At 36.0% G+C, this 21,337-nt stretch overlaps 2 long non-coding RNA genes across 2 annotated transcripts; both read right to left on the bottom strand.

The window, feature by feature from the left end:
• Positions 212-2,519, bottom strand: LOC110270270. The gene is made up of 4 exons (XR_002359614.1): positions 1,690-2,519; positions 977-1,028; positions 781-875; positions 212-704 (listed from the first exon to the last, which is right to left on the bottom strand). It is a non-coding gene; the product is annotated as an uncharacterized LOC110270270 (long non-coding RNA).
• On the bottom strand, positions 4,445-19,008 carry LOC110270268. Its single transcript, XR_002359612.1, has 3 exons — positions 18,693-19,008; positions 14,683-14,690; positions 4,445-4,990 (listed from the first exon to the last, which is right to left on the bottom strand). It is a non-coding gene; the product is annotated as an uncharacterized LOC110270268 (long non-coding RNA).

Raw genomic sequence — 21,337 nt, 5'->3', positions numbered from 1 at the left:
GTTTCATATCGAATTTATAATGATTGACTCTTCTAACATATTTCAGTCAATATAAAATCTAGCATGTTGGTATCAATTTTGTACACCTGCAAATATAAACAATGAAAATCAAAATTAAAAAATAACATATAACACTATCTTCATCCGAGTAAAAATTAAGTTAGAACTTACAAGTTAAAATTAACTAATTCTTTAAGAATCTATTCTCAAAGTTCAAAACTAGCCAATTAAAAATGTAAATTATCAAGAATTATAAATTTAATATATAAACTTGGGCTAATTAATCACAATTCAATCACAACTTAATGAACAAAGTTATTAAATTTACATAAGTATCAACTGTCAAACAATCACTACAAAACACAATTTTCATCGGAATCACCTGATAAACAATTAGAGAGTAGCATGTTGATGATTTCTCCAGTTGAATCTGTTATATAGTATACAATCTATAACATATATTTCAATAAAACTGATTATGACACTTCACTGAAATCCTGATTAGCAGAGCCTAGTTCCATATTAGATTCATTATTAACACAATTACAGCGACAATATGAACTTGCCTTTATCACAAGCTTGTCAAGTGTAGTGTTCAAAGAAGCTTGATCCATGTTAGGTAGTGATTGTTCTCCACTTAGAATAGACAAAATTCTTAAAGCAAGTTCAGTTGTAATAAGCTCCCTTCCATGCTGCCCAAAACTCTGGAAGACAAGGAATCATCTGTCAAAAATACAGAATAACTAATGATGGAGAAAATTTACAAGAAGTATACGGAACTTTGATCTCTCATCTGCCTCTTTCTTTCGCTCCGAATAAGTAACCACGGTAATCTCAGCACCATAGCCTTTGTTCCCGGCTTTAATGGTCTCCATCTATTTAGAACCATCATATATTGGAATTAAGTTATAGCTTTATAAGTATTCTCGGATTAACTAACAGACAACAGATATATAAACAATCTAGACAGACTCACAGCGAGCATAGCCTCGGATTACCTTTCCTTGTAATCTTCCACCTCTATGCAGCTGAGGGAACAAATGTGATCATGAATATGCTAAAAATTCTTTAAGTTTAACAAAGAGTAAGTTTCAATAATAAAAAATACTTGCTTCAACTGATTGACTTTGTTTCTTTAATAGCAATTTGGAAGCCATTGATAAAATTGTTTAACCTACATTAAGCAATTATGCAAATAAGCAATATCACTAATGCAAACTAATATATTATAGAAATCCAAACTCTCAAAGTAAAGCTAGATACTCCTATTTGATATGAACCTGTGGTTTAGGAAAAAGAACAAACACGTGGTGTGCAAAAATTAGAAAGAAAAAAAATGAAGGATTAGAAGTCAAATTAAATAAAACATAAAATGAATAGAAGTCTGAAACAGAACAAACAATAGCATTGCATCACCAATTCTACCACCATTACAATATATTTAATAACCAACTCAATAGTAATCAACCAATATAATCCATCAAATCTAGCATTCACAACAAATATTTGTCAAATAATTCACAATCCACATAATCAATCAATAACACTGAATCAACAATTGCAATCATATTTCACAGTCCTAATTTAACATCCATATAATCAATTAATTACTCATGATAATTAAACCTATTTCCAGTTATTCAATAAACTTTATGGGCATTCTAAAATTATTTAAGTTAAAGCCCTTACCTCGATGTCGCAATCGCATAATTTAACCCCTTTTATTTTCATGTAGCAGCGGTGACTCCCATGCAACCGGAACTGCAGAGGCATAGTCTTCACAGCAGTGACCGGGATTGTAGCAAAACAGAGGATTCATATTGGATGGAAATTAAGAGCAATCACAACCCATAATCAAAGTAGCAGTCTCAGACTCAGACTCATCACGGCAGCTCCAGCATTAACTCTCGGCAGTAGAAGGTTGGCGGCACATTCTCTAGTGGCAATCGACAATGGCAGTAGCTTCAAAGGGGACGGAATTGCAAACCCTAATAATCAGAACGAAAACTAGAAGCAAGAACAGAACAAAAACCAAAAGCAAAACAGAATGGAAACCAAGAGCAAGAATGCTTGCCTCGGTTCATCTTCACAGTGGTGGCGAGCTCCCACGGCGGCGGCGAGGAGAACACCCACCAACGCATCCTTCGACTCCCCCCTCTCTCTTGGCCAATCGCGGATCTTCCCTTCTCTCTCCCCTCTGCGTGCGATGGCGATGGCTACGACGATAGTGACGAGCCCTAGCGACGGCAGCGATGAAGCACGACGGCGACAGCCCAGGCGACGACGATGGAGATGGCTTCGTGCAGCTCCAATGGTAACGACAGCTTTGGGCAACAACCCCATTCACGAGCTCTCCCTCTCACCCACACGACGGAAGCGGCGGCGACAGTGGCACCCTTCCCGGCGCCATCCCTTCCCTCTCTTCTCCTTCCTCTTCTTCTCTGATTCCCCCCTTTTCCCTTATGTCTTCACCCTGTTTCCCGTTTCCTTTCTTTCCCCCTTTCAGAACATAGGTTTAGGGATTTGGTAATAGATTTAGGAATATAGTAAAAGTAGGATTTTATTTGGTAATTCTAGAGTTAAAGATAAAATATATACACAACTTCTTTTTTTTTGTTACAAAATATTATAATATTTTGTAACAAAACACCATCTCGTTACAAAAACTAACATAATTTGTAACAAAAAAAATCAGGTTGTTACAAAATATTATCATGTTTTGTAACAACTTGTAATGTTGTTACAAAATATTATTGTTTTGTAACAAATACTAATTATTATTACAAAAAATTATTTTTTTGTAAAAATTTTAAATTTGATACAAAATTTTTGTTACAAATGTTTCATTTTCTTGTAGTGACAATCACAGAAAAAATAAGCAAACACAATCAAAAAAATAAATGCGCAAACAATATGATACATGTCTATTCCTAGCGCAGGTAATGAGCTCATTTGTCAGTTTCGACCCGCACCCGCCGCAATCTGACTTGCAAGGCAGATAAGGCATTCCAGCAGCATAACCTCTGCAAGTTTTTGCTTCTTGCAGGCGCTAATTTTCCAGCTGAAGTATGCCGAACATGACCTCTGCAAGTACTTGCAGGCGCTGATTCTCCAGCTGAAGCATGTGCCCCTTTCTCCTGGAAGCCATTTCATACACACGGGTGTCCCCGCACAATCATTCACATATAAAGCCCACGGCTTAACATTTTTCCATCGGCACCATAACCATTTACTTTCCATCACCTTCTCGTGACCTTTTAAACATTTCATAATCACACGTGCCATGTTCTCTTTTCTCTTTCTTTTTCTTAACAAACCGAATTCATATCATAACTTAAAACAAAATCTCTTCTCAAAAGATTAAATTTAAAAGATTATATTTTTCTTAATAAATAGGATTAGAAATAAGACTCTTTTTTTAATGAGGAGTGCTAGGGGGCCAGCAGATTTTGTGAGTTGTAGCCATCAATTAGCCATCAATAGTGTATTTAATGGTGTGAGATTTCATCTAACGGGGGAGAATCACTCATTTTTCTTTTGCTGGCTAAGTGCTGGCCAGATTTTAATAAATCTGCTGGCCCCTAAACTTTCTCTTTTATAATAATTCAAAATCAAACAATATTCATAAATCAGATTGGCGTTTAAATAACGCCTTAAACAAAGTCTTACAGTTTTATAAAAATTTTGGCAATATTTCTTCTAAAATTCGGACTATGCCACCCTTCCAGGGTCCCTACCCAACCATTTTCAATTTTCAAAAATCATTGATAAATTCAACAGACCATATCCATTATCAAAGCATTTATAAAACTGAAAACTAACTAGTTTCAATATCAAATTATTTTCAACTCTTCATTTGTTACCAGTAAATCAACTAACGCTTTCTCAAACTCTTTCCAACAGTTTTAAACCCAAGTCATACCTTACTTTAGAGGTATAAATCAAACATTTCAATATTAAACTATTTTCTCGATATGTGTAAATATGTAAACCTATTCTTTTTCCAACATAGAAACATTTCTCAAAATAAGCTTATAAGTCAAATTTTCAAATCAAAATCAATTTTTTGTATATCTTTATAAAAACTCGGATAGAACATCCCTTAACATTCGAATTCACCACCTTACGGGCTTCTTCATTCTCTCAACAATTCCAGAATCATTGCAATAGTACTCACTATTATCAAACAAATCTCAAATTGTCAATCAAACTAAGAAGTTAACATGACTAGAAATTCCAGCAACATTCACAGCCTCAATCCAAACACAATTCATATCTCAGTTTAACAAACAACACCAATTAAATATCATTCACAACCACAATTCAACAAATTCACATCAATTAGTAATACTAGACCCTCGTGAATTATTTGTAATTATTCAATAAGCTTTTTAGGCATTCTTAAATTAAAATATTTAATTTTAAAACAAACCCTAACCTCGATGTCTCAATAGCAGGATTTGATGCAAGAATCCTCTTTATCCCCAATTCGTGGCAACAGCAGCGATTCTAATAATATTCTTGCAGCAGAAACATTCAATAGCTCTAGACAAGTGCGGCAACGCCGAACAATGACAATAATGACTCTGAAAAACTAAATGAATTAGAAACAATTGCGGAGCAAGGTGATACAGGGCAGAAATAGAGCAATTTCTTCATAAGCTTACCAAAGCGAAAGGTAATAGAAACAATGTCTCCAATTTGGTCATAGCTTGGTGGCTGGCTGGTGATGGAGGAACGCCTCCTTCCTCCTCTGGTTCGTGATTCTAGTGACGATGAGGGACTTGGGCAGAATCAGAATCGGCAACGTCATCTTCTCCTCTCACATGCAACGGTGACGGTAGGGGCTCTGGTGGCTAGGGCTCCGATCAGAGGCAGCAGTGGTGGCAGGACACTGTGGTGGTGAAACCTTTTTCCCTTCCCTTCGTTGATTGCGTCTCCCTCTCTCACACGCCTCTAGTTCTCGCGACTGAGTCTTTCTCAGCTTCTCCTTATAAAACCCGGTCAAACCGTAATTAATTAAATAATAAATTAAATAAGAGCGAATATGGTTAAAAAATATAGTAATCAGAATTTGATAATTTAAATATGATATTTGGACTCGACTTTTCTGAGTCGGAAAACATAGTTTTCTGCGTAAAAACGCGCACTGGAGTCTTGATCGGCAGTACCGACTGAGATCTGTCTGGTACTGCAGCTGAGAAAATTAATTATAAGTAAATAAGACTAAGAAATTAGGATTTATAATTAGGACAGGTAAAAATATTTAAAATGCGATTTAGAGCGCTAATCTTAAAAATTTTGGCCCAAAATTGGGCCAACGGACTAAATCAAGTGAACCGAGCCTAAGTGGATCCAAGCCCACACTATATACAGACTCATTTCAGAACAAAACAAATCATTTTCCCCCATTTTGAGAAGGAGGTTCGGTGGTGAAGAGAGAAGAGAGAAACCCTAACTCTCTTTGATCTTCAAATCACCATAACTTGAGCTACGAAGCTCCGATTGACGAGCCGTTTGTGGCCACGCATTGCTCTTTTCCTCCTCTTCGATTATATCTAAGTTTTGTGGTGAGTATTTAACTCTCCTCTGTCCAGTTTCATTTTTATCCTTGTATTTCGAATTTGGTTTGGGTTTTGAGGAAATCTTGTGATTTTGGTTATTTAGGGGTGCTCTAGTATGAGCCACTGGTGATATTTATCACAAAATTTCGTGGGTTAAGGTAAGAAACCCTCCAAATCTTGTGATTTATCATTTTTATGAACCCTAGGTTAGTGTATATTTGTGAAATTGGTTATGTTAGTGTATTTGGTGATTTTGGTGCACAATTGGGAGGTTGGTGTGGCTTGAGGAGCTTTGGTGAGGCTTGGAGCTAAGGGTTGGTAGAGACTTCCAAGAAGAAGCTCAATTACTTTGGCTACAAGAGGTACGATTTAAGTTTCATTTAAGTACCGTGTGGTGTGATGAGAATTCCTAGGCTAGATGCCCCTAGGATTAAGTTTGGATTGTGCAAATGGTTGGTACTAATATGTATAGTTGTTATGTAATGAGAATTGATGATTGAGTTGAGAATTTGATGAATTGAATAATGAATATTGGTTTGTGGAATATGCATTTAAATTGTGAATTTGGGCTGGAGGCCGTGAATTTTAGGCCGGAGGTCGGAAAGAGGTAAGGAAGGTAAGTTGATATGTGTATTGTGTGATGATATAAGAGATTGGATGGATTTTAGATATTGAATATGTGAATAATTGGTTTGGTTATTGAATAATAAGGTTTGAGAAATTGAGGTATGGAATTTGATAGGTTTGGGTAAAATTGGGTAGAGGAGGTAGGTTTGGTTTGGTTGAGTGTAATTATGTGAATGTGGTTGGGTTGTGGTCATTTGGATGAGTGCAAATGAATTTGGCTTGTGAACATTAGAAAAATTGGTGATTTCTATTTTTGGGGTAAGAATTAATTTTTGACCAACTTTGGTGGTCCGTAACTCGGTCCACGGAGTTTGGAATTCTTCAAAATTGGAGTTTTATAAAAGTTTATTCAATGATCTTTCTAACGGTTCAGAAATGGTTGAAAAAAGAATTTTGTAGGAGAAGTTATGCGTGTTGGAAGTTTGGAGTTTGAAAATGTAATTCTGCAGCTTTTTAACTTAGTAAAATTTTTGGCAGATTGTACTCCCACGCGTACGCATGGCCGACGCGCACGTGTCACTTTCAAATTTTTCACTCCCCCACGCGTGTGCCTGGCCGACGTGTACGCATCGATGTACTGATTCAAGTGTCCAGCCAAAGTTCCGAGAGTTGTGCGGTTATTGTGCTGGTTTTGTGCGTGCGGAACAAACCGCACCCACGCGTATGCGTGGCTGACGCACAGGCGTCACTTTAATTTTCTCCCATCCACGCGTGCGCATGGGCGACGCGCACGCGTGACCCCATTTTCACCTCAAAGCTGATTTTGAGTTTTCAAGCCAAATTTCGGACTCCTAAGTCTCCATCCTCACCCTTTATTCCCTCAATACTTATAGTATGCCTAGCGATGGGAAGAGGCTAGGAGATGTGGTAACTTGTGGACAAAGTAAGGGGAGAATTAATGATGAATTATGATTAATGATGACTGTATGAGTTGCTGAGGGTGATGATGGAAGTGCGGTGTAGGCCGTGAGTCAAAGGGTTGTATTTGATAATGATTATTGGCTGGTTATGGGTTATCTCATGAGCCAGATGGCTATGTGAAATATTGATTTATGGCTAGAAATGAAAATATGGCTTTGAATGCTTGTTTTATCTTGAGCTCTCTTTCTCGGAAGTGCGACCCCAGAGAGATGGAGGAAGGTGAGGATCCCCTTCCTTGTTCTTCCTGGTATTGTAAAATCGTCCCCAGCGAGATGGTGGGAGGTTAGGATCCTCTCCTTGGTTCCTCCTGGGAATATTAGAACGTACCTCCTATGTAGATGCAAGGGTTGTAGTTGCGCCCCACTTGCTCCGGATTGGTTAGTATAGAGGCTCCCCGGATGGACACAAGGGTTGTGGTTTCGCCCTACTTGCCCCAGATTATGATGAGTGATGTATAAAATGTGCAATCATGTGATGTATAAATAACGATATGGTCATGATGAATGATTATGGAATGTTATGAATGAATGTGAAATGATTATCTGAGATACGAGTTTTCCTGGATGAAAGCAGTGACTAGCCACCACGTGCTCCAGGTTGAGACTTGATACTCTGCTGACCCTATGTCGTGTAGCCGGACACTGTGAAAGTTCCGGATGAGCTCACCCCCGTGGAAAAACACCAGTGTGGGTGTTGTATGGATAAACACCAGTGTGGGTGTTGTATGATTATGATTATGATCATGTTTATGATTGAGAATGACTTAAGTTGGGGATACACGACAGAGGGACAGTCCAATGGTTAGCTACCAGGACTTGTTGGATTGGCTTTATAACCGACAGATGAGACTCATCAGCCATATGGCAGACATACATCATTTGCATATGTTTGAATTGTTTGGGTTTGCCTATTTATTTTGGTTGCTATATCATATATGCTATGTTACCTGATTATGTGCTACTTGTTCTACTTGTACTTTAATTGTGTATTAATTTTCTGTATTGCTTGTGTTTGTACAACTGAGAAGTCCCTTATGCTGGTGTCGGTGGACGCTGAGGGCTGTTCTGGATGAGATGAGTTGATGATATAGTTGAATAATGATGATGATTATTGAATGAGATAATTTGAGCTCCCTGGGTAGACACAGTGAAGTGATTTCACTTGCTCCAGGTAAAGATATGAGATAACGATATAGAATTGCTGAGATAGAATAACTGGTGATGGTTTTATGATGAGCGGATAATTTATACGCTTTTTGGCATTGTTTTTAGGTAGTTTTTAGTATGTTTTTGTTACTTTTTATTATATTTTTATTAGTTTTTATGCAAAAATCACATTTATGGACTTTATTATGAGTTTGTATATTTTTCTATAATTTTAGGTATTTTCTTGCTGAAATTGAGGGACCTGAGCAAAAATCTGATTCAGAGGCTGAGAAAAGACTGCAGATGCTGTTGGATTCTGACCTCCCTGCACTCAATGCAATTTTCTGGAGCTAAAGATATCTAATTGGCGCTTTCTCAATTGGGATGGAAAGCTAACATCTTGGGCTTTCCAGAAATGTATAATAGTCTATACTTTGTCAGAGATTTGATGGCCCAAACTGGCGTTAAATGCCAGCCAAAGAGCCTTTTATGGCGTAAAATGCCGGAACTGGCACCAGAACTAGAGTTAAACGCCCAAATTGACATCCAAGCTGGCGTTTAACTCTAGAAAAGGCCCATGCACATGTAAAGTTCAATGCTCAGCCCAAGCACACACCAAGTGGGCCCCGAAAGTGGATTTCTGCACTATCTGCACTTAGTTACTCAATTTCTGTAATCTTTAGTAACTAGTTTAGTATAAATACTAGTCTTTCCTATTGTATTCGTATCTTATCATATTTTTTCATCTTTTATAAACTTCATGCTTGGCTGGCCTCACGGCCATGCCTAGGCTATTTTCTCTTATGTATTTCCTACGGTGGAGTTTCTACACCTCATAGATTAAGGTGCGGAGCTCTGCTGTTCTTCATGAATTAATGCAAGTACTATTGTTTCTTTTTCAATTCACGCTTACTTATTCTCCAAGATATACTCTCGTACTTAATTTAGTTAAGTCAGAATGAAGGGGTGACCCGTGACAATCACCCACTATCTTCGTTACTCGCTTAGCCAAGATCCCCGTGACAATCACGGATTTGACTTGCCTCTCCTGACAACAGAGCATTCGAATCCGTGAGATTAGAATCTTCGTGGTAGAGGCTAGAACCAATTGGCAGCATTCCTGAGATCCAGAAAGTCTAAACCTTGTCTGTGATATTCCGAGTAAGATCTGGGACGGGATGACTGTGACGAGCTTCAAACTCACGAATGTTGGGCGCAGTGACAGTGTGCAAAAGGATAGAGAGATCCTATTCCGACACAAGTGAGAACCGACAGATGATTAGCCGTGCGGTAGCTGTGCCTGGTATTTTTCATCTGAGACGAGAGATCCGACAGTTGATTAGCTGTACAGAAACCATACCTGGACCATTTTCACTGAGAGGATGGATGGTAGCTATTGACACGGTGATCCACCAACATACAGCTTGCCATGGAAGGGAGCACGCATGATTGGATGAAGACAATAGGAAAGTAGAGGTTCAGAAGCAACAAAGCATCTCCAAACGCTTATCTGAAATTTCCACCAATGAATTACATAAGTATCTTATTTTATTTTATGTTTTATTTATCTTTTAATTATCAAAACTCATAACTAATTGAATCCACCTGACTAAGATTTACAGGATGACCATAGCTTGCTTCAAGCCAGCAATCTCCGTGGGATCGACCCTTACTCGCGTAAGGTTTTATTACTTGGACGACCCAGTGCACTTTCTGGTTAGTTGTATCGGAGTTATGAAAAGTGTGATTACAATTCCGTGCACCAAGTTTTTGTCGCCGTTGGCAGGGATTGTTCGAGTTTGGACAACTGACGGTTCATCTTGTTGCTTAGATTAGGTAACCTTCTTTCTTGCTTCAACCTTTATTTTATTTTCAAAAAGTTTTTAAAAATATTTCAAAAAAAAAAAAGTTTTCGAAAAAAATGTTCTTCAGAATTTTTAAGAATGAATTCCATCTTAGAGTTCAATGATGATATGTTGAAACTTGGCTGGCTATTAAGCCATGTCTAATCTTTTGGACTGAAGCTTCCACTTATCATTGCAGCTATTGGAGGAGCCTTTGGATTCTCATTTATAATTTTGTGCTAAAGCTTGGCTGGCCATTTGGCCATGTCTAATTCTTTTGGACCGAAGTTTTAGACTAACATTGCATGAATCCTGGAATTCTTATTAAAAATTTTGAATTTCTTTATTTTCTTTTTCCAAAATAATTTCGAAAAAAAATACAAAAAAATTTAATAAAATCATAAAAACCAAAAAAAATTTTGTGTTTCTTGTTTGAGTCTTGTGTCAAATTTTAAGTTTGGTGTCAATTGCATTTTTTTTAATTTTCTTAAAATTTTTGAAAATTCATGCATTATATTCTTCATGATCTTCAAGTTGTTCTTGATGATTTTCTTTGTTTGATCTTTACATTTTCTTGTTTTGTGTCTTTTCTTGTTTTTCATATGCATTTTCAAATTGTTAGTGTCCCTAATACAAAAGTTCTTAAGTTTGGTATCTTGCATGTCTTTTTTTTCTTAAAAATTTTCAAAAACATGTTCTTGATGTTCATCATGATCTTCAAAGTGTTCTTGGTGTTCATCTTGATATTCAAAGTGTTCTTGCATGCATTATTTGTTTTGATCTTAAATTTTTATGTTTTGTTTCATTTTGTTGTTTTTCTCTCTCCTCATTAAAAATTCAAAAGTAAAAAAAATATCTTTTCCTTATTCTTCTCATAATTTTCGAAATTTTGAGTTGACTTGGTAAAAAAACTTTAAAATTTAGTTGTTTCTTGTTAGTCAAGTCAAAATTGCAATTTAAAAACTTTATCTTTTCAAATCTTTTTCAAAATCAATTCTTTTTCATTTTTTTATGATTTTCGAATTTCATTCTTAAAAATTTTCAAAATATTTTTCATTTTTCTTTTAATGTTTTTGGAAATTTTAAAACTAATTTTTCAAAATTTTTTTTCTTAATTTTATTTCATATTTTCGAAAATCCTTGCAAAAAATTAATGTTTTGATTAAAAAATTTCAAGTTTGTTACTTTCTTGTTAGGAAAGGTTCAATCTTTAAATTCTAGAATCATATCTTTTAGTTTCTTGTTAGTCAAGTCATCAACTTTAATTTTAAAAATCAAATCTTTTTAATTTTTTTTCAATTCTTTTTCAAAATAAATTTCAATCACATCTTTTTAAAATTTTAATTTCAAAATCTTTTTCTAATTTCTTATCTTTTTCAAAACCACCTAACTACTTTTCCACTTCTAATTTTTGAAAATCACTGACCACTTTTTCAAAAATCTTTTTAATTAACTAATTGTTTTAGTTTTTAATTTTCTTGTATTTCTTTTTCAAATTTTCGAAACTAACTTAATTAATTAAATAAAAATAAAAATATTTTTCTTTTCTCTCTTCTTAAAATTCGAATACTCTCTCTCTCTCATCTCTTTCTATTTATTTTATTTATTTACTAACATTTCTCTTCTACTCATCTAATAATTCGAAACCTCTTCCTCTCTCTGTGTTCGAATTCTTGTTATTCTCTCTCTACCTCATTCTTCTATTCTTCTTTTCCTCTGACACATAAAGGAATTTCTATACTGTGACATAGAGGATTCCCATTCTCTCTTTGTTCTCTTCTTTTTCATATGAGCAGGAACAGGGATAAAGACATTCTTGTTGAAGCTGATCCTGAACCTGAATGGACTCTGAAGAGGAAGCTAAGAGAAGATAAAGCACACCACTCCGGAGAAGACCTTACAGCAAATTTCGAAAAAGAGGCAGACATGGCAGCCGAACTTGAGAACAATGGTGGAGATGCAAGGAAGATGCTTGGTGACTTTACTGCACCAACTTCCAACTTCTATGGAAGAAGCATCTCAATTCCTACAATTGGAGCAAACAACTTTGAGCTTAAGCCTCAATTAGTTTCTATAATGTAGTAGAATTGTAGGTTTCATGGACTTCCATTAGAAGATCCTCAACAGTTCTTAGCTGAATTCTTGCAAATTTATGACACTGTTAAGACCAATGGGGTTGATCCCGAGGTCTACAAACTTATGCTTTTCCCCTTTGCTGTAAGAGACAGAGCTAGGATATGATTGAACTCACAACCTAGAGAAAGCCTGAACTCTTGGAAAAAGTTGGTCAATGCTTTCTTGGCCAAATTCTTTCCACCTCAAAAGATGAGCAAGCTTAGAGTGAAAGTCCAAACCTTCAGACAGAAGGAAGGTGAATCCCTCTATGAAGCTTGGGAAAGATATAAGTAATTGATCAGAAGGTGTCCTTTTGACATGCTTTCAAAATAGAGCATCTTAGGTATATTCTATAATGGTCTGTCTGAATTGTCCAAGATGTCATTGGACCACTCTGCTGGTGGACCTCTTCATCTGAAGAAAACACCTGCAGAAGCCCAGGAACTCATTGAAATAGTTGCAAATAACCAGTTCATGTATACTTCTGAAAGAAATCTTGTGAATAATGGGATGACTCAGAAGAAAGGAGTTATTGAGATTGATACTCTGAATGCCATATTGGCTCAGAACAAGATATTGACTCAGCAAGTCAATATGATTTCTCAGATTCTGACTGGATGCAAGCTGCATTCGGCAATGCTAAAGAAGCCTCCCATAAAGGAAAGGCTCATGATCCTGAGAATCCTGGAATGGAAGAAGTGAATTACATGGGAGAATCCTATGGAAACACTTACAATCCTTCATAGAGGAATCATCCTAATTTCTCATGGAAGGATCAGTAGAAGCCTAATCAAGGCTTCATTAATAATAATGGTGGGAGAATTCGGTTTGACAATAGCAAACCTTTTTCATCATCGTCTCAGCAACAGACAGAGAATTCTAGGCAGAGCCTCTCTGACTTAGCAACCATAGTCTCTGATCTATCTAAGACCACTCTCAGTTTCATGACTGAAACAAGGTCCTCCATCAGAAATTTGGAGGTACAAGTGGGTCAGCTAAGTAAAAGAGTTACTGAAACTCCTCCTAGTACTCTCCCAAGCAGTACAGAAGAGAATTCCAAAAGAGAGTGCAAGGCCATAACTATATCCAAAGTGGACGAACCTAGAGAGAGTAAAAAGGCAGTGATTTCTAGTGAGGAAGACCTTGCTGGACGTCCACTGACCAATAAGGAGTTCCCTATTGAGGAACCAAAGGAATCTGAGGCTCATATAGAGACCATAGAGATTCCATGGAACTTAACGCTGCAGCTGATGAGTATTCTTCCTCTGAAGAGGATGAAGATATTGTTGAAGAGCAAATTGCTCGATATCTAGGAGCAATCATGAAGTTGAATGCCAAGTCATTTGGTAATGAGACTTGGGAGGATGAACCTCCATTGCTCATTAAGGAACTGAATACCTTGGTTCAGCAGAAATTACCTCAAAAGAAACCAGATCCCAGAAGGTTCTTAATTCCTTGCACCATAGGCACCATTATCTTTGAGAAGGCTCTGTGTGACCTCGGTTCAAGTATTAACCTCATACCACTCTCTGTAATAGAGAAATTGGGGATCTTTGAGGTACAAACTGCAAGAATCTCACTAGAGATGGCAGACAAATAAATGAAATAGGCTTATGGACTTGTAGAGGATGTCTTAGTGAAGGTTGAAGGCCTTTACATCCCTGCTGACTTCATAATCCTAGCACTAGGAAGGATGAAGATGAATGTATCATCCTTGGAAGGCCCTTCCTAGCTACAACAAGAGCTGTGATTGATATGGACAGAGGAGAGTTGGTCCTGCAATTGCATGAGGACTACCTTGTGTTTAAAGATCAAGGATCTTCCCCTGTAACCATGGAGAAGAAGCATGAAAAGCTTCTCTCAATACAGAGTCAAACAGAGCCCCCACACTCAACTTCTAAGTTTGGTGTTGGGAGGCCACCATTAAGCTCTGAGTCTCTGTGAAGCTCTCTAAGAGTTTACTGTTAAGCTATTGACATTAAAGAAGCGCTTATTGGGAGGCAACCCAGTGTTATTTAATTATATTTATTTTTTATAGACATTTGTTTTCCATTGCCATGTTATGTTTTCTTTAGGTTGATGATCATGTGGAGTCACAAAAACAGCTGCAGAATCAAAGCGGAATCAAAAATAGTACACCTTGGAGGACATGCTTACTGGCGTTTAAACACCAATAAGGATAGCAGAAGGGGCATTTAACGCCCAGTCTGGTAGCATTCTAGGCATTAAATGCCAAAATTGGCAGACAGACTGGCGTTTAACGCCAGAAAAGGTGTCTGGCTGGCGTTAAACACTAGAATTGGCAGACAGACTGGCGTTTAATGCCAGGAAAGGCAGCAGAGCTGGCGTTAAACGCCAGAAATAGCACACAGAGGGCGTTTAAACACCAGAAAGGTGCAGGGACCAGAATTCCTTAACACCTCAGGATCTTTGAACCCCATAGGATTCCCACCTACTCCAACTCACTCTCTCTCCTTTTCACACCTTTTCATAACACTCTTCCCCAAAATAACCTCCACCAATCACCTCCATTTCTCTTCCAAAACCATCATACAACCCACCTAACCCCACCCATTCAAATTCAAACCATCTCCCTCCCAAACCCAACCCCTATTACAAGAATTCCCTTTCCACTCCACTCCTATATAAACCCCTTATCACTCCTTCCTTTTAACACATCATAACCACCTAAAACCCCCTTGGCCAAACCATTCACACACCTCCATCTCCTCCATCTCTTCTTCCTCTAATCCTTTCTTTCTTCTTTTACTCGTGGACGAGCAAACCTTTTAAGTTTGGTATGGAAAAAAGCTCTGTTTTTTGTTTTTCCATAACCATTAATGGCACCTAAGGTTGGAGAAACCTCTAGGAAGAAGAAAGGGAAGTCAGTTGCTTCCAACTTCGAGTCATGGGAGATGGAGAGATTCATCTCAAAAGCCCATTACTAGAAAGAGGATGGAGCAAACAAGAGAGCCCACTCATGGATCTCAACAAGAGCATGAGGAAGTCCCTCATCAAGAAATTCCTGAGATGCCTCAAGGGATGCATTTCTCTCCACACAACTATTGGGAGCAACTCAACACCTCTTTAGGAGAATTGAGTTCCAACATGGAGCAACTAAGAGTGGAGCACCAAGAGCACTCCATCATCCTCCATGAAATTAGAGAAGACTAAAAGGCCATGAGAGAGGAGCAACAAAGGCAAGGAAGAGACATAAAGGAGCTCAAGAACTCCATTGGTTCTTCAAGAGGAAGAAGAAGCCACCATCACTAAGGTGGACCTGTTCTTTAATCTCCTTGTTTATTTTCTTTTCTATTTTTGATTTTTATGCTTTATGTTTTTACTATGTTACATGATCATTAGTGTTTAGTGTCTATGTCTTAAAGCTATGAATGTTCCATGAATCTTTCAGCTTTCTTAAATGAAAAATGTTTTCTGAAAAAGAAAAAGAAGTACATGAATTTCGAATTCTATCTTGAAAATAGTTTAATTATTTTGATGTGGTGGCAATACTTTTTGTTTTCTGAATGAATGCTTGAACAGTGCATATTTTTTATAGTGAAGTTTATGAATGTTAAAATTGTTGGCTCTTGAAAGAATAATGAAAAAAGAGAAATGTTATTGATAATCTGAAAAATTATAAAATTGATTCTTGAAGCAAGAAAAAGCAGTGAAAAACACAAAGTTTGCGAAAAAAATGGCAAAAAATAAAGAAAAAAAAAGAAAAAGAAAAAGCAAGCAGAAAAAGCCAATAGCTCTTTAAACCAAAAGGCAAGAGCAAAAAGCCAATAATCCTTTAAACTAAAAGGCAAGGGTAAAAAAGGATCCAAGGCTTTAAGCATTAATGGATAGGAGGGCCCAAAGGAATAAAATCCTAGCCTAAGTGGCTAAATCAAGCTGTCCCTAACCATGTGCTTGTGTCATGAAGGTCCAAGTGAAAAGCTTGAGACTGAGTGGTTAAAGTCGTGATCCAAAGCAAAAAGAGTGTGCTTAAGAACTCTGGGCAATGAAAAAATCACATTTCTGGACTTTACTATGATTTTATGTGTTTTTCTATAATTTCAGGTATTTTCTGGCTGAAATTGAGGGATCTGAGCAAAAATCTGATTCAGAGGCTGAGAAAGGACTGTAGATGCTGTTGGATTCTGACATCCCTGCACTCAAATGCGATTTTCTGGAGCTACAGAAGTTCAATTAGAGTGTTCTCAATTGGGATGGAAAGCTAACATCTTGGGCTTTCGAGAAATGTTTAATAGTCCATACTTTTCCCGATATTTGATGCCCCAAACTGGCGTTAAACACCAACCAGAGATCCTTTTCTGGCGTAAAACGCCGGAACTGACACTAGAACTGCAGTTAAACACCCAAATTGGCATCCAAGCTAGCTTTTAACTCTAGAAAACGCCTATGCATGTGTAAAGCTCAATGCTCAGTCCAAGCACACACCAAGTGAGCCCTGGAAGTGGATTTCTGCACTATCTGCACTTAGTTACTTAATTTCTGTAATCCTTAGTAACTAGTTTAGTATAAATACTAGTCTTTCCTATTGTATTCGTATCTTATCATCCTTTTTCATCTTTTATAAACTTCATGCTTGGCTGGCCTCACGGCCATGCCTAGGCTATTTTCTCTTATGTATTTTCTACGGTGGAGTTTCTACACCTCATAGATTAAGGTGCGGAGCTCTGCTGTTCTTCATGAATTAATGCAAGTACTATTATTTCTCTTTCAATTCACACTTACTTCTTCTCAAAGATATAATCTCGTACTTAATTCAGTTAAGTCAGAATGAAGGGGTGACCCGTGACAATCACCCACTATCTTTATTACTCGCTTAGCCAAGATCCGCGTGCCTGACAACCACAAGCGGTCTACATGATGTTCAACGTAGTCATTGGACGACAGCCGGAGTATAGTCTCTTGGGTCTCTGATCCACGGATTTGACTTGCCTCTCTTGACAACAGAGCATTCGAATCCGTGATATTAGAACCTTCGTGGTAGAGGCTAGAACCAATTGGCAGTATTCCTGAGATCCGAAAAGTCTAAACCTTGTTTGTGGTATTCCGATAGGATCTGGGATGGGATGACTGTGACGAACTTCAAACTCAGGAATGTTGGGCACAGTGATAGTGTGCAAAAAGATAGAGAGATCCTATTCCGACACAAGTGAGAACCGACAGATGATTAGCCGTGCGGTAGCTGTGCCTGGTATTTTTCATCCGAGACGAAAGATCTGACAGTTGATTAGCCTTACAGAAATCGTACCTGGACCATTTTCACTGAGAGAACGGATGGTAGCCATTGACAACGGTGATCCACCAACATACAGCTTGCCATGGAAGGGAGCACGCATGATTGGATGAAGACAATAGGAAAGCAGAGGTTCAGAAGCAACAAAGCATCTCCAAATGCTTATCTGAAATTCTAACAAATGAATTACATAAGTATCTTATTTTATTTTATGTTTTATTTATCTTTAATTATCGAAACTCATAACCAATTGAATCCGGCTGACTAAGATTTATAGGATGACCATAGCTTGCTTCAAGCCGGCAATCTCTGTGGGATCGACCCTTACTCGCGTAAGGTTTTATTACTTGGACGACCCAGTGCACTTGCTGGTTAGTTGTACCGGAGTTGTGAAAAGTGTGATCACAATTCCGTGCACCATTTTGTTTATGACTCTGACTCTAATTCATTGGAGAGTTAGAGAGAGAGTTGAGAAGCATGAAAGATATGATTTAGATTTAGCATTCCCTCATGACAGTTGCCTGTTTATGGATTAGTGAGAACGTAGGGTGAATATTGGTGAAAGGAAGTTTAGGATGCTTAGTGAGTTTTTATTGCAATGCATTATATTTATTTGGCACTTTTACCATACTGGGAACCTATGGGTCGGGGGTTCTCATTCCGTATATATCTCTTGTTTTTCAGATACAGGTTCAGGTGCTCAGAAGTGAGCTGTGGTTCATCTGAAAGATAGCGAAGATCTTTATATTCTCTACTTTATATTTTGTTTAGAGTCTCTCCACCTTTATTTGAAAAGCTTTATTATGTATTGAACTCTTCTGGACTTGCCTACAGAGGCTCTTATGTTTCTTTTGGGAGAGATTAGGAGATACTGTTGTCAACTACTTTCATACTGTACCTTAGCCGGCCTAAACTTTGCGGGTCGCGACTAATGGCTATTTACTTATGTTATATATCTATATACTGTCCTTCTCTTACTCTCCTTCATACCTTTATCTGTATGTCGCTTTTCGACTTCACGCGTTAACTTTTAGTTATCGATGCGTGAGTGGCACGACTTCGCGATTTTATTTTTACTCTTTTCGGGCTTCTCGATTAATACTCCTTTCAAATATACTTCTAATTATATATTAACAATCCACCTGAGAGTCGTACCACCGCAATATCATTGACTTATGATTCGAGCATAAGGATTTGAATATTAGGGTGTTACACTCCTTCTCACCCACACAACGGCAGCGGCGGTGGCTGAATGGAACGGACACGGTCTGGGCGGCGATGGCGCGGCACAGGATGCGACAGAGCTGGCAACGGCCAAGCGCGACAGCTTCTCTCCTTCCTCGCGTCATCCCTGGCTCGTAGTACTCTCTCCTCTCTTCTCTCCGTGTATATGTCTGTGTATGTTCTTGTTTATTTGTTTTGTGTGTGGTATGTGTTTATGAGTGAATGAGTGGTGAGGGGAGGGTGAGCGTGGCTCACTGAGAAATAAATGGGTGGGGAGGGGTACGTGTGTGTGAATTGGATGAGAGAGGTTAGGGTTAGTGAAATTAGGGTTTGGAATTGGGAAAAAGAGCTAGGGCTAGTATAGATATTTTTAATAAAATTAGGGTAATAAAGTAATAATTTGAAATCAAATTTAATCAAATAATAATATTTATGAAAATACTATTTAATTATCAACTTACAATTTATTTTTTCAAATAAAGACTCTAATTCAATAATTAGAGATAATCAAATTAATTTTCTTTAAAATTATAAAAGAAAGTTCAAAATCTAATTATTCAAATTAGCGCATATAAAATCCTCATTATTTTTAAATCACTAAAGCATTAAATCAATAATAAGAAAGTACTCAATTAATACAAAAATTTCTGAAAATATGCTCTCAAATAAATAAAATAAATCATAAATAATTTATTATTTAATTTTCAAAATTTGGGGTCTTACACTTATATCCATGTAATTAGAACCCGAATTAGTGAATACAACTTGAGATGGTATTTGATGGATGTGTTGCATTATAAACGATTGCGGCAAAAGACAATCGCACTGGAACATTAGATGAAAAGAATAAGTTGGAGTAAGAACAATCATTAAATTTTCAAAAGAATAATATAATAGAATGAATATATAAAAAATACTATAAAAAATTATAAATTGTACCTTAAAAGGATCAACTTCGATAAAAAATGAAGAATACATTCTTATTCTATGAAGTAGTTAAGGAAGAATAATAAATTAAAAAAAATAAGTTGACTCTTAGATCTAAGTTCACGAACCACAAAAAAACACTATATATAGCCTTTATTAGAATAAAAATAATTATATAAATTAGTTATTATTAAGTTAATTTTTTATTATTTACGTTATACATCATATATTTACCGTGATTGAATAAGTCATTATCATATCATATACATTTTTTATCATTATTAGAATCATAGATTTTTATTTTAAATTTTTAAAGTAGATATTAATATCAACTTGGCGAAAATTACGATTAATTTAAAATTATATTATCTTTTTCTTTACCACGCCTTAATCTTAATTAATCAATCTTGTGTCCATACAATATAATTAAACTTTTAATCACTCAAATCTATTGATGAATTACGCCTCTCTTAATAATTGCATTACTAATCTAAAATACAAAAAAACGACAACCAACTGAAACAACATCATAAATTCGAACATTTAGAATTCGTGCAAATTCAGACTATTCCCTTATTAAATAAGCTTCATCATCCACTATCCATGCAATGTGGCAAGGTACAGAATTGCCACACCGAAAAACTAAACTGACATTTATTTCCTTCAATGGCATTGCATTGATGTAAAAGAAGGCTGATAATTTCTGGAAAAAAAAAACACAATATATTATAAAATTATTTTAATTATGAAAAGTTTAAAATAAAAAAATTTGAATATATTACCAATCGTTGAAATTCTATTAGAGTAGATCCAACCATCCTTCGATAAAATAAAGTTTACTGCTCCTCCTTCGTTGGACGCTTACATCCATGTAATTAGAACCCGAATTAGTGAATACAACTTGATATGGTATTTGTTGGATGTGGTGCATTGTAAATAATTGCGGCAAAAGACAATCACAATTGAACATTAGACGAAAAGAATAAGTTTGAGTAAGAACAATCATTAAATTATCAAAAGAATAATATAATAGAATGAATATATAAAAAATACTATAAAAAATTATAAATTGTACCTTAAAAGGATCAACTTCGATAAAAAATGAAGAATACATTCTTATTCTATGAAGTAGTTAAGGAAGAATAATAAATTAAAAAAAATAAGTTGACTCTTAGATCTAAGTTCACGAACCACAAAAAAACACTATATATAGCCTTTATTAGAATAAAAATAATTATATAAATTAGTTATTATTAAGTTAATTTTTTATTATTTACGTTATACATCATATATTTACCGTGATTGAATAAGTCATTATCATATCATATACATTTTTATCATTATTAGAATCATAGATTTTTGTTTTAAATTTTTAAGATAGATATCAATATCAACTTGCTAAAAATTATGATTAATTTAAAATTATATTATAATAATTAAAAATTAAAATTATTGACAATTAACATAATTATGTATTAAATGCTGATTTGATGTATAATTATAAAAAAATATTGACAATTAATAGAATTGTGTATTAAATTCTAATTTGATGTATAATGATTGACAATTAACATAATTATTTAGAAAATAAAGCATAACAACTAAAATTAAATTTGTTAACTAATTGAGGCTAGGTAGACAATATTTGGCAATTATTTTAGCATTTAATTATTGATATATTATTATTATTATTATTATTATTATTATTATTATTATTAT

The sequence above is a fragment of the Arachis ipaensis genome, chromosome B03, assembly GCF_000816755.2.
Source record: "Arachis ipaensis cultivar K30076 chromosome B03, Araip1.1, whole genome shotgun sequence".
NCBI lineage: Eukaryota > Viridiplantae > Streptophyta > Magnoliopsida > Fabales > Fabaceae > Arachis > Arachis ipaensis.
Note: the sequence above shows the minus strand (reverse complement) of the source record. Positions and strands in the feature narration are given on the sequence as shown.